Source organism: Solanum dulcamara, chromosome 6 (genome assembly GCF_947179165.1).
Source record: "Solanum dulcamara chromosome 6, daSolDulc1.2, whole genome shotgun sequence".
Classification (NCBI taxonomy): domain Eukaryota; kingdom Viridiplantae; phylum Streptophyta; class Magnoliopsida; order Solanales; family Solanaceae; genus Solanum; species Solanum dulcamara.
In genome coordinates, this window is record NC_077242.1 from 70,830,054 (window position 1) to 70,840,972 (window position 10,919).

Here is a 10,919-nt window from a genome sequence, read left to right on the forward strand (position 1 = left end):
TTGAGTCAATTGATCAAAGCTGAAAGGCCAAGATATAGTATTTGTGCCTTTTGAAGTCCAAATAGTTTTGTGAACAACTGATGATCGATCCCCGTGGGCCATGATGTTGTGGAAAAGGTGACATGTAGTGTGTATATGAAAAATAAATCAATTATAGATCCCTATTCTTCAATAATTAATCAATTGAAAGTGAAGGGGAGCCTAGGAGCAACAATAAAGTTGATTCCGTTTGATTTTTAAGCCACGAATTTGAGTCGTGGAAGTTATTAGGATAGATTGTCTATATCACATCTTTTGGGATGTGATCCTTCCTTGGACCCTGCGGGTTGCTTTGTGTATTGTGTGTGTTGAAAATTGCCAGACAAGTATAAATATTCCCCAAATGAGTTTCCTAGGAAAATCTTCAAAGTTTTTCTTTTTTATACAAAAAAAAAAAAGGGCATACTGTTATTTAAATTATTTGACCTTTGTTTAGTATAAAAAAATGACTCCTTTCCTCACACTAGTAAGAAAAAAACCATTGACTGGTTTACATCATTTGAATTAATATTTTGCCTTGTGAATGTGAATGGTATCATTATACATTATCTAAATCATTTCTTCCTCATTGTTTTTAAAGTATATATTTGAAATACTTTAAAAAAATTAGGCAAGAATCAGGCCATTAGAAATTCATTAGCTTTTGTACCAATTTTAGTATAACAGCTATTATGGTAGGGTTCGAGATATGTTTGACTACTAAGTTTAGAGGACAACTTGGCGGAGCCAAAAATTTTATAAGTGGGGTTAAAATTTAAAAAAGTAAACACACGAAGAAACTGAAGGAGTTCCAACATCTATTATATATACATGAAAAATGATTTTAACCATATAAATTGTGTAATTTTTCATTGAATGAGTAACTGCAAATTGCGTGGAAAAAAAGAGGTGGAAGTCACTATAACCCCCATCACCACATGCATTATGCATGGTTGTCATTTACTCATCTTATGTTTCTTGGAAACGAATCAATCTTTTTTGTCCATGCAAATCCAAACTACCTATAGTTAAGCACATAAGAAAAAGAAAATTTCAAAAATCCTCTTTTTCCAAAAAAAAAATAATAAATGATGATAGTGTTGTTCGGATTAATTTGCGTGAATTTTGATTATTATTTATTAAAGATATAATCAGAATTTGAAGTTTCTGAGTTTGGATTTTTTTTTTTTTTGAGTTATTGAGTTTCTTATAATTTATATATATATTGAAAAAAGTTCTATTATAAACACAAGATTTAAATCAAAACTTTTGAGTTCTGCCGAACTCGTTTTCTACACACGAGCTCCCCCACACCCCAACTAACTATTATATTGGTACTTGTTGGTTTTTAATTTCCACTCGCCACAAGCATAGGTATCGACATAAATAATTAAGGTCTTCGAATTTTATGAGTGTGGGACCATAACTTTTTTTTTCTTGTTAGGTTTTGAATAAATTGTTGACATATATTAAGTGATAATATAAAATTTAAATCAAAAGTTACTATGTTCTACCATAATGTAACTATAACAGTGACTTTCGCACCTAAATATCAAGTAACTCTTTTCATTAAAATTTAAGCAGATAATAAAGACCACCGAGAGATTTTCAAAACTTGTTAACAAAGAAATGATAAGGATTTTCAATTATTTTTCCATATTAAAAATATTATTTTTTGTTTTGATTATCAAAAAAAAGTCTTGACCTACCAAAGCACCAAGTCACCATATACGAAATTTCTATTCGAAAGCATAATTTAGGGAATGGAGAAATTAAAAAAAATGATATAAATAAATTTCACAACATGTCTAATATGTCCTTTTAATTGTTTATTATTGAGATCAATAAATTTCTTTTATTTCATGCTTAGTTTATATATATATTTTTATATATATATCAACGTGAAGTATATATTTTTATTTATTTTATTTTAGCCAAATTGCATTCACTCGTAGATCCATTAAGAAGTGTAAATCATTTTGGTTATAATCATCTAGTATTATTATAGCTTATTGGCCTAACTGATTCAGATTCGCGCGCCTTGTACTTAAAAAGGGGAAAACACTCCCTAATCATAATTTTCTTTTTGTTTGAAGATATAAATTCGATCGAGATCTTTAATTAAGGATGAAAAACTAAATCACATCAATTTCACCACACCCCTTGATGGTGATCAAAGTCTAATAACCTTTGGATCCTCCAAACACAAGTTTAATTTATATGATTTTATATATGAATTATTGTTCCTAGAAAATACGTAAAACCTTCTACTTTTAAATATTCTTCAATCCTTATTGGCTAACAAGATATATAAATGAATTTAGAATAAAGTATACTATCTCCAAAATCTATTTCAAGTACCCCTTCTCCCCAATACATGAAACTTAAACTCTTAGTTAGAACATAGTTGATAATGATAGGATTAATACAAGTTGAATTACAATAGAAGTTTAATTATGTGTTGGGAAGACTGGATTAATGATGGGAAATTCCAACCTTAATCTAATATTATTACGTTTGATTTACTCCTTAATTATACCCCAAGTCTTGAATTAAGGAAATGTCTCCATTTTTTTATTGTAAATTTGAAAGTAAGAAATGACCTTCATCGACCAAAAAGGTTGATTGGTGAGTAGCAGTGACAATGGGTTAACAATTAAGAAGAATGTTCATTAGCAACTATGTGATAAATAACAAAGAATAATGTTTGAAAATAACTTCCATCGTTCAGGGAAGCTAATCGAGTAGCGGATTAATTAGCAAAAAAAGAATATGAACTAGATATTTTTGGAAGCTTAATGATGTATCTCATTCTTTTCGCTTTTATTATTTCTGTATTTGATAGAGACAAGATGGGCACTATGTTGCCTAGACTAGTCTCCTTTTGTAATGACTCTTAAGTATGTATATTAAATAAATCTTTATTAAAAAAAACTTACATCGACCAAGAAGGAGGTTGATCATTACAGACAATAGACAAAAAAAAAAATTCTTGTTTTTAAATTTTTCAATCTAATTCAAAGGTCATCCCCTCAAATAAAAAAGGTTATTTACCTAATTGAATACTTTAGTAGCTTATTTAAGTGTTTTTAAGATAAAATAGTTTTTAAGCATTTTTTTTATAGTATTGGGGTAAATTCAAAAGGCTTATAAGTATTTTATTTTAAGGTAAAATGATAAAAATAAGTTATAAATCATAAATTAGGATTTCTAATTTTAAGCCAAAAGTCAATTCAAATAGACTCTTAGAGTTCTTTTAATCAAAACATCCCAACAACATATATGAAAAAAAGGATAGGTGCAGAGACTCAATGGAAGCTATTCTAACGAGTTAAATGCATTGGTAGAGGACTTTTTACATTGAAACTTAAGAAAGAAAAAGAATGAAGTGAAGGATAAACGTATATATATGCGTATTGAATACTCTATAATGACGATCCGAATCCGTAATTTTTCTATAAAAAATCGAAGAATCGGTGTGAATATATTCAAGGAAATGGTCTTCTATAGCCACTTACGTTTTTTAATAAAAGAAAATGATTCTTTCGAATTTCATGCGCATAGCGGGAGCTTAAGTGCACCGGACTGCCCTTTTTTTTTTTTTTTAAATCTCTCTAAAGGATAGCCCGATGCACTAAAGCTCCCGCTATGCACAAGGTGAATATAAAATTTATGTTTTTTTAAATAAAGAATCATAAAATAAACCTAAAGAACCTAAGAAAAGCCCATGGTTCTAACATCAAAAATATTACACTAGAGAATGATCATCAGAGGACAGAGATTAACTAGAAAAATCAAATCTTGAAGTTTAATTTGCATAATCAAATTTTAACTTCTTTTTTTTAAAAATAAAGGGTAGCTCGGTGCACTAAAACTCCCGCTATGCGCAGGGTCCGGGGAAGGGCCCGACCACAAGGGTCTATTATACGCAGTCTTACCTTGCATTTCTGTCAGAGACTATTTCCAAGACTTGAACCCGTGATCTTCTGGTCACATGACAGCAATTTAGTCATGATGGGTCATCTCAAGAAATTTCATGGAAATTTCCTAAAGTAAAATAATGACCAAGACTTCTCAACTAAACTAGAATCATAAAAGGGAAAGATGATTAGTTATCTTGAATAATCTTTTGCCTTTTCTCACTAGCAAAAACACTTTGAGCTTAAGTGATTCCTTTTGGTCACATCAGAGTAAGAGAACTATGGAAAGAAACTATGGAAAGAAATTAGTGTGGTAAGTTACTTTTTAAATTTACACTATTTCTGGAATTTGTATTATTGCGATAATTTAATTTGTTATAGCAAATTACATGTTATTATTGTAGGTCGATTCATAAATACTTATTTAGAAAAGATTTTATTATCATCAAAAATGTTTTCTAAAAGAAGTATTTTTAGAGAGTAAACAATTGTATCAGGCTTTTAAAGCGTTTTACGCGCATTCGATTTTAAATTCTTCCATATCTCTTAAGATTCTTGATTAAATATATTATTCTTGACTTTATTGTATTATTATTTTCATTCTTTTTTCTCTTACTGTGGATATATAGGATTCAAGAAAATGCCTGTACCAATGATTCTGGAGGACTTTAACTTCATGTTTAGGTTATTCACAAATCACACAAGGCAAGTATATATCACTTTATATCCTATCCACACATTAAAAAAATTAAAAAGAAGACGAATAAATTGCACATTAATTGATTCTTTTCATATACTGTATCTTTGATTTTACAGCAAAAGAGATTCATTTTTGGATAGTTGTGATAGAAATCATACCATTTTTTGGATTTTATATAAATACAAAATACTTTATATATCAGGATATTAAGATTTGAAACCTATTAATAAAAAGTGAGGGGTAAAAGAGGAAAGGGACAAAGTTTTTATGGTACGACAATGCAATAAGTCTTACCTTGTTGACTTTAGTAGGAGACTAGACCTGAAAGGAAAACACAAACAAAAAAAAAAATTAACTTAAAAATAAGTGTTTAATTTTTTTTTTATTTTATCTAAATACTGAAAAATATTTAAAAACTATTTTAACTTTTAAAACATCTAAAATAAATGAATTCAAACTTACATTTTTAAACTTACCTTATCCTATAGTGCAAATTCCACTTTTCCCATGCTACTATTTATAAAAATTTCAAAAATTTCCTCTCGTATATTTTACTCCCCTTTTGTTGATATATCCCTATTTTCTTCTCGGATTCATCCCTCTCCTTTTTGATACATCCATTCACTCTCAGATACATCACTTCTCTATGTATTCGGATGTCCTATCCGCTCTTTGATATATCTCTATCCCATCTAAGATGCATCCCTCCTTTTTCAGATGCATCCCTTCCTTATGTATTTGGATGTCTGCTGATGTATCCGAAAGTCCAGTGATGTATCCGAAATTCATAAATTTTAAAGGATTTTTATAATTTAAAAAAGAGTAGAAAAATAATATAATTATCTCTTAACACTATGAAATTAATTTATGTAAATTACACATAATTTGTGGTCCAAGTAGAGACAATAAGAACGATATCCACCGTCCACAAATTAAGATAATTTGCTTTGATATCAAATGTTGAAAACTTAGGGAGGATACAACAACAACAACCCAGTGAAATCTCACAACGTGGGGTCTGGAGAGGGTAAAGTGTACACAGACCTGACTCCTACCAAGATAGGATGGCTGTTTCCAAAAGATCATCGGCTCAGTAAAATCATAAAAAGAAGTCAGATAAGGATAAGAAGTTCAAAGCGATATGACAAAGCAAATAACGAAAGCAATCCAGATAAAATAGATCAATCAAAGTACTGAAAGTAATAGATAATAACAGAAATCAGATCACAAAAAATTATAATGCTCTAATACGCCTACTAAAAGGAAGAATAACAAGACTATGAACTAGCCTTCTACCCTAATGTGGGTCATCCACACCCCCCTATCTAAGGTCATGTCTTCGGTAAGTTGTAACTCCGCCATGTCCTGTCTAATCATCTCTCCTCAATATTTCTTTGGCCTATCCCTACCTCTTCTGAAACCATCCATGGCCAACCTTTCACACCTCTGCACTGGGGCATCTGTGTCTCTCCTCTTCACGTGCCCAAACCATCTCAGTCGCATTTCCAGCATCTTGTCTTACACCGAGGCCACTCCTACCTTGTCCCGCATAGGCTTATTTCTAATCTTATCGCTCTTGGTTCTCTTAAAAACAAAAGGACAAAAGTTTTTTTTTTGTAATTCTTTCAACTTAATTGGGTTTAATTAAATTGGATTTTGAGTTTATAATAATTAGAAAAATTACTTAAATACATATTTTATTTTACCATAATCTCTTATTCTCTGCCATTTAAAAAAATTCAAAAATTTCCTCTCGAATACTTCACTCCCCTCTCAGATTCATCCCTCTCCTTTTTGATACATCCATTCACTCTCAGATACATCACTTCCCTATGTATTCGGATGTCCTATCCTCTCTTTGATATATCTCTATTTGATCTATGATACATCCCTCCCCTCTCGGATACATTCTTCCCTTATATATCTGGATGTCTGCTGATGTGTATAAAAGTTCAGTAATATATTCGAAATTCATAAAAAAAATTATAATTTGAAAAAGAGTAAAAAAATAATATAATTAGCTTTTAATAATATAAAATTTATGTAAATTACACATAATTTGATCCAAGTAGAGACAATAAGAACAATATCCACCGTCCACAAATTAAGATAATTAAACAATGATCCTAATTAGTCCTAGGTAAACGTATACAATTCTTAAAGTGCATGCACGTCAGTTTTAGCCCACCGAATAAAATTTCCACTTTATGAATTATTAAAATAAAAATAAAAATAAAAATAAATATAACTAATTAATCTCTACTGCCTGTAGAATGAAGAAAGGTACAGTTATTGTCGTGTATTTGCAGGTTGGAGAGCCATAAGTAACAATAATATATACTCTCTATGTGACATTGTTTGACTAGGCAAAAAATCAATAAAAAAATAAAAAAAAATTGAAATTATAATTTAAAATATATTTTATATATTTTCATGGCTATAAAAAAGATCAGAAAGTATATGTAGAAGTTTCTGGTTGTTAAGAAAAGTGGAATGAAAATTATAAAAAAAATAAAGTTAAATAATGGCTTCTTACCTAATTGAGTTTTCTATACTAATGAAAAAAAATATATATTCGATGAAATAATTGATGAACTCAAATTGACTTAGACACCAAAGTCATTAGTTATTCCTTTCATCAAAAATTGGTTAGTTTTTTTTTATATATAATTATCTGGTTTCGATTTCTCTATTGGTCTGGCTAGTTTAGATTTCACCGCATATGTAGAAATCATTTGAGAGAAAACACTCTTTATCTCTTTGTTTTCCATTATTCGACTTGAGGTTGATATATATTATTAAGGACACATTACTAAAAATATGTGCAAAAAAATGTTGAACAAGATTGAGTGACTTCGTCGGTCTGAGTTAGATTTAAGTTTATTCTATTCGAAATTTCACTAAATACTTTATTATTATTATTATTATTATTATTATTATTATTATTATTATTATTATTATTATTATTATTATTATTATTATTATTATTATTATTATCTAACCTAATGATTTTTACTCAATTTTAAATCAACAAACGTCCATTCATTTTGATTCTCGATTATCATAATCAATTTGGATTTCGTTTGGTTGGGCTTTAAGTTTGTCAAACCAACTTATAAGCCCATTTTTAGCTTTTGGACGTGTTTGCCTAATGCTAACTTTAAGCCATAAAATTCTTAAAGTCAGTCAAAAATGAAAAGTTAGAATTTCTAATTTTTTTTTTCTAAGTGCTTAAAGTCATTTTGTTTGACCATGAAAATTATTTTTATATCCCTTATATTTTAACTAAATTCCCAAACTACCCTTTTTATTCTTTTAATCCTAAAATTCAAACACTTATTTTCAACATAAACACTTTTATTCAAACACTCAACTGCTTATTTGTAAAAATAACTTTCAGCACTTCAAAGTTCTAAAAGCACTTCATACATAAAAGTTATTTTTTTAAGTCTATCCAAACGAGCTCATAATTCACACTAAGTTTAAGAGTATCCTGAATACTTATCCTTTAATTTAATGTATATCTAAAAATAATGCATAAGTACTTCCCTGAGTTATGACCGGAATTCCAACGACAACTTAACTTAACTAGTGTCTTATTACTCCCCCCTACCCCAACTCATTTTTTCATATTTTCGTGCACCTTTTGTGCCGCCGTGACACATTCAATCAAGTAAGTTGACTATGTTTGTACACACGCGCCGCCAAGTCAGCAAATATATATTTTTAATTTTTTTAAATTCTTTTAAAATCTTTTTATTTTTTTTATCTTATATCTAAATTAAGTTAATATAAATAAAAAAATTTTTAAAAAAATCCTTGTATTTAAATTTTTTTAATTTTTTTTTACCTTCATTCATTGTCTTTTATCTTTTATTTTTCTATTGATTTTATTTACTCTTTTTATTTTCTTTGTCTTTCTTTTGATTTGATTTTGAATTTAATTCCAAATGCCCCGTATTAAAAATAAGTTAATTTCGAATGAATATCAAAATAAGTGAAAAAATCACAAAAAATATAAAAAAAATTAAAACGTTAAAATTAAAGGACACTTTTTTGTAAATCCACATAACTTTTTAAAAATAATTAAAAGTGAAAAGACAAGAAATTAATGAAAGAAAATAAAAAAGTTTAAAGTGAGGAAGAAATTAAAATAATTATTTTACATAGAAAAAAATGAAAATAATTATATATATATATAAGTTTTAATATCAGTAATTATCTTTACTAACTAATTATAAAATTATTAATTAAAAAAGGATATGTGTCTAGTTTTTTCACTTATCACTTGCCTTTAAGATAGTGTGCACATTATTTGTGTCTTGTCAGCTTTTGAGATGTATTTATTCCATTTTAAAATAGTTTTTGAGATGTATGTTTTAGTTAAATTAAGGTATGTCGCTGAGATTTTGATCATATATCAAATGGATGATTATGCATTATCCCTAATATCTAGCTGAACTTATAGTAATTTAGAAACACAAAAGGGAAAATAGATAAATATATTCTTTAATTTTTTTTATTTAGAGCAAATATATTTTTGATAAAGAAATGAGGCATATATGCCCCCATCATTTCATAAAAACTGTATATTCATTTTTTTATTAATAAATCTACATTTCACTGAATAAAAAATAAATAATCTAAAATGAATTTTTAATTAAAAAATATTAAATAACTTTATAAAATTACCTTACTCAATTAACCCGAAGTCCAAAGTTAAATACAAGTACACAATGAAAAGTGACTTTACCTTTTAAACAAAAACATCATATTATATTTGAAGATTACGGGTTAATATTAAAATAATATTAAAGGACATGTTTGACTTGAAGTATTACAGATTCAGTTTGAAATCAGCTCTCATATTCATGTTATGGAGACAAATATTTCAAACACTTAAAATAAATTAAGTTTATTGTGATAAAAAAAATTATCCATCGAAGGAAAAATTGTTTAATTATACAAATAATTCTATCATATTTGTTAATTCTTCTTATAGTTTGAAAAAATTACACATTATCTCACTAATTAATAATTTCATACCAGATTTTAAGTCAAATACACTTAGATACATACATTTTTGTTATCAGATACACTATGAAATACACACTAATAAGGAGAGAGGCGAGCGGAAGAGGAGAAAGGCGAGCGAGAGAGGAGAGAGACGAGCGAGATGGGAGGGAGGCGAGCAAGAGAGTTTGTATATCCAAGATACATATGAATCACATTAGATACATGTAGATACCATATACATTTTGAAATGTGTATACAAGGGGAGAGAGAGGCGAACAATATAGGAGAGAAATGAATGAGAGAGTCATATACATGCATGTGAATTCACTTGGATACAAACATATGATATATCTAGAACAAATTTAAGCTAAATTTGACTTCATGTATTCGAGATACATGTATCTGGACACCTAGATACATGTATCCACATGTTCGAATTATGATAAGATTTATAATAATGAAAACTCACGTAAAAAAAAGTATAATTTGCTCCAAAACTAATGAGACTTGTGTTGTTTACCCTTCAAACTAGCAAGTTATTGAATACAAAAAAGCACCAATAAGGACAACTAATACTTCGGTATATTTTTCGACTTGTGATTTCACAAACACAACTAAATTTTGCACGTACTTAGACTAATTTGATGGGAACTTATTCTTTTGTTTCCAATATTATAACGGATAATTTTGTCCATTAGAAGCTTATATGGATGGTTGTTATAGAATTTGTTTGTTGCTAATTCTTATTTCTTAATACTGATCCCTTAATTTCAATTGGTTATTTGTCTTACTTTTTATTTAGTTCGTTTAAAAAATAACGTCTCTTTCTTTTATTTGTAACTCATTAATTTTAATTTTTTATAAGACGTATTTCAAATTACAAGATTAAAAAATGTTTTAATATATTAATTCTACATATCTGTAGTTGATGATCACGAAAATTCAAAAGTCTTGTTTATTATTTTCTTAAAATGTTCAATTCAAACCTCAAATCCATTCTCCCGATCTAAGGCGACTACAAAAAGCCTTTCATTTCCCACACTTTTTTATGCCTTGCCGCCTACGTCAAAGAATATTTTGAGAAAGATATTTGTTTGCAACATTTTTTGTCGAGAAATATACTATAAACACAAAATATATCAAAATAATACTTTTATTCATCAGACTGTGATTATAAATACGTTCATTCTTTGATTCTTCTTTTTAAGATTTTTTCATAATTTGAGATTTCTTAATGACTTTTTCAAACTAAGATGATATGGTCT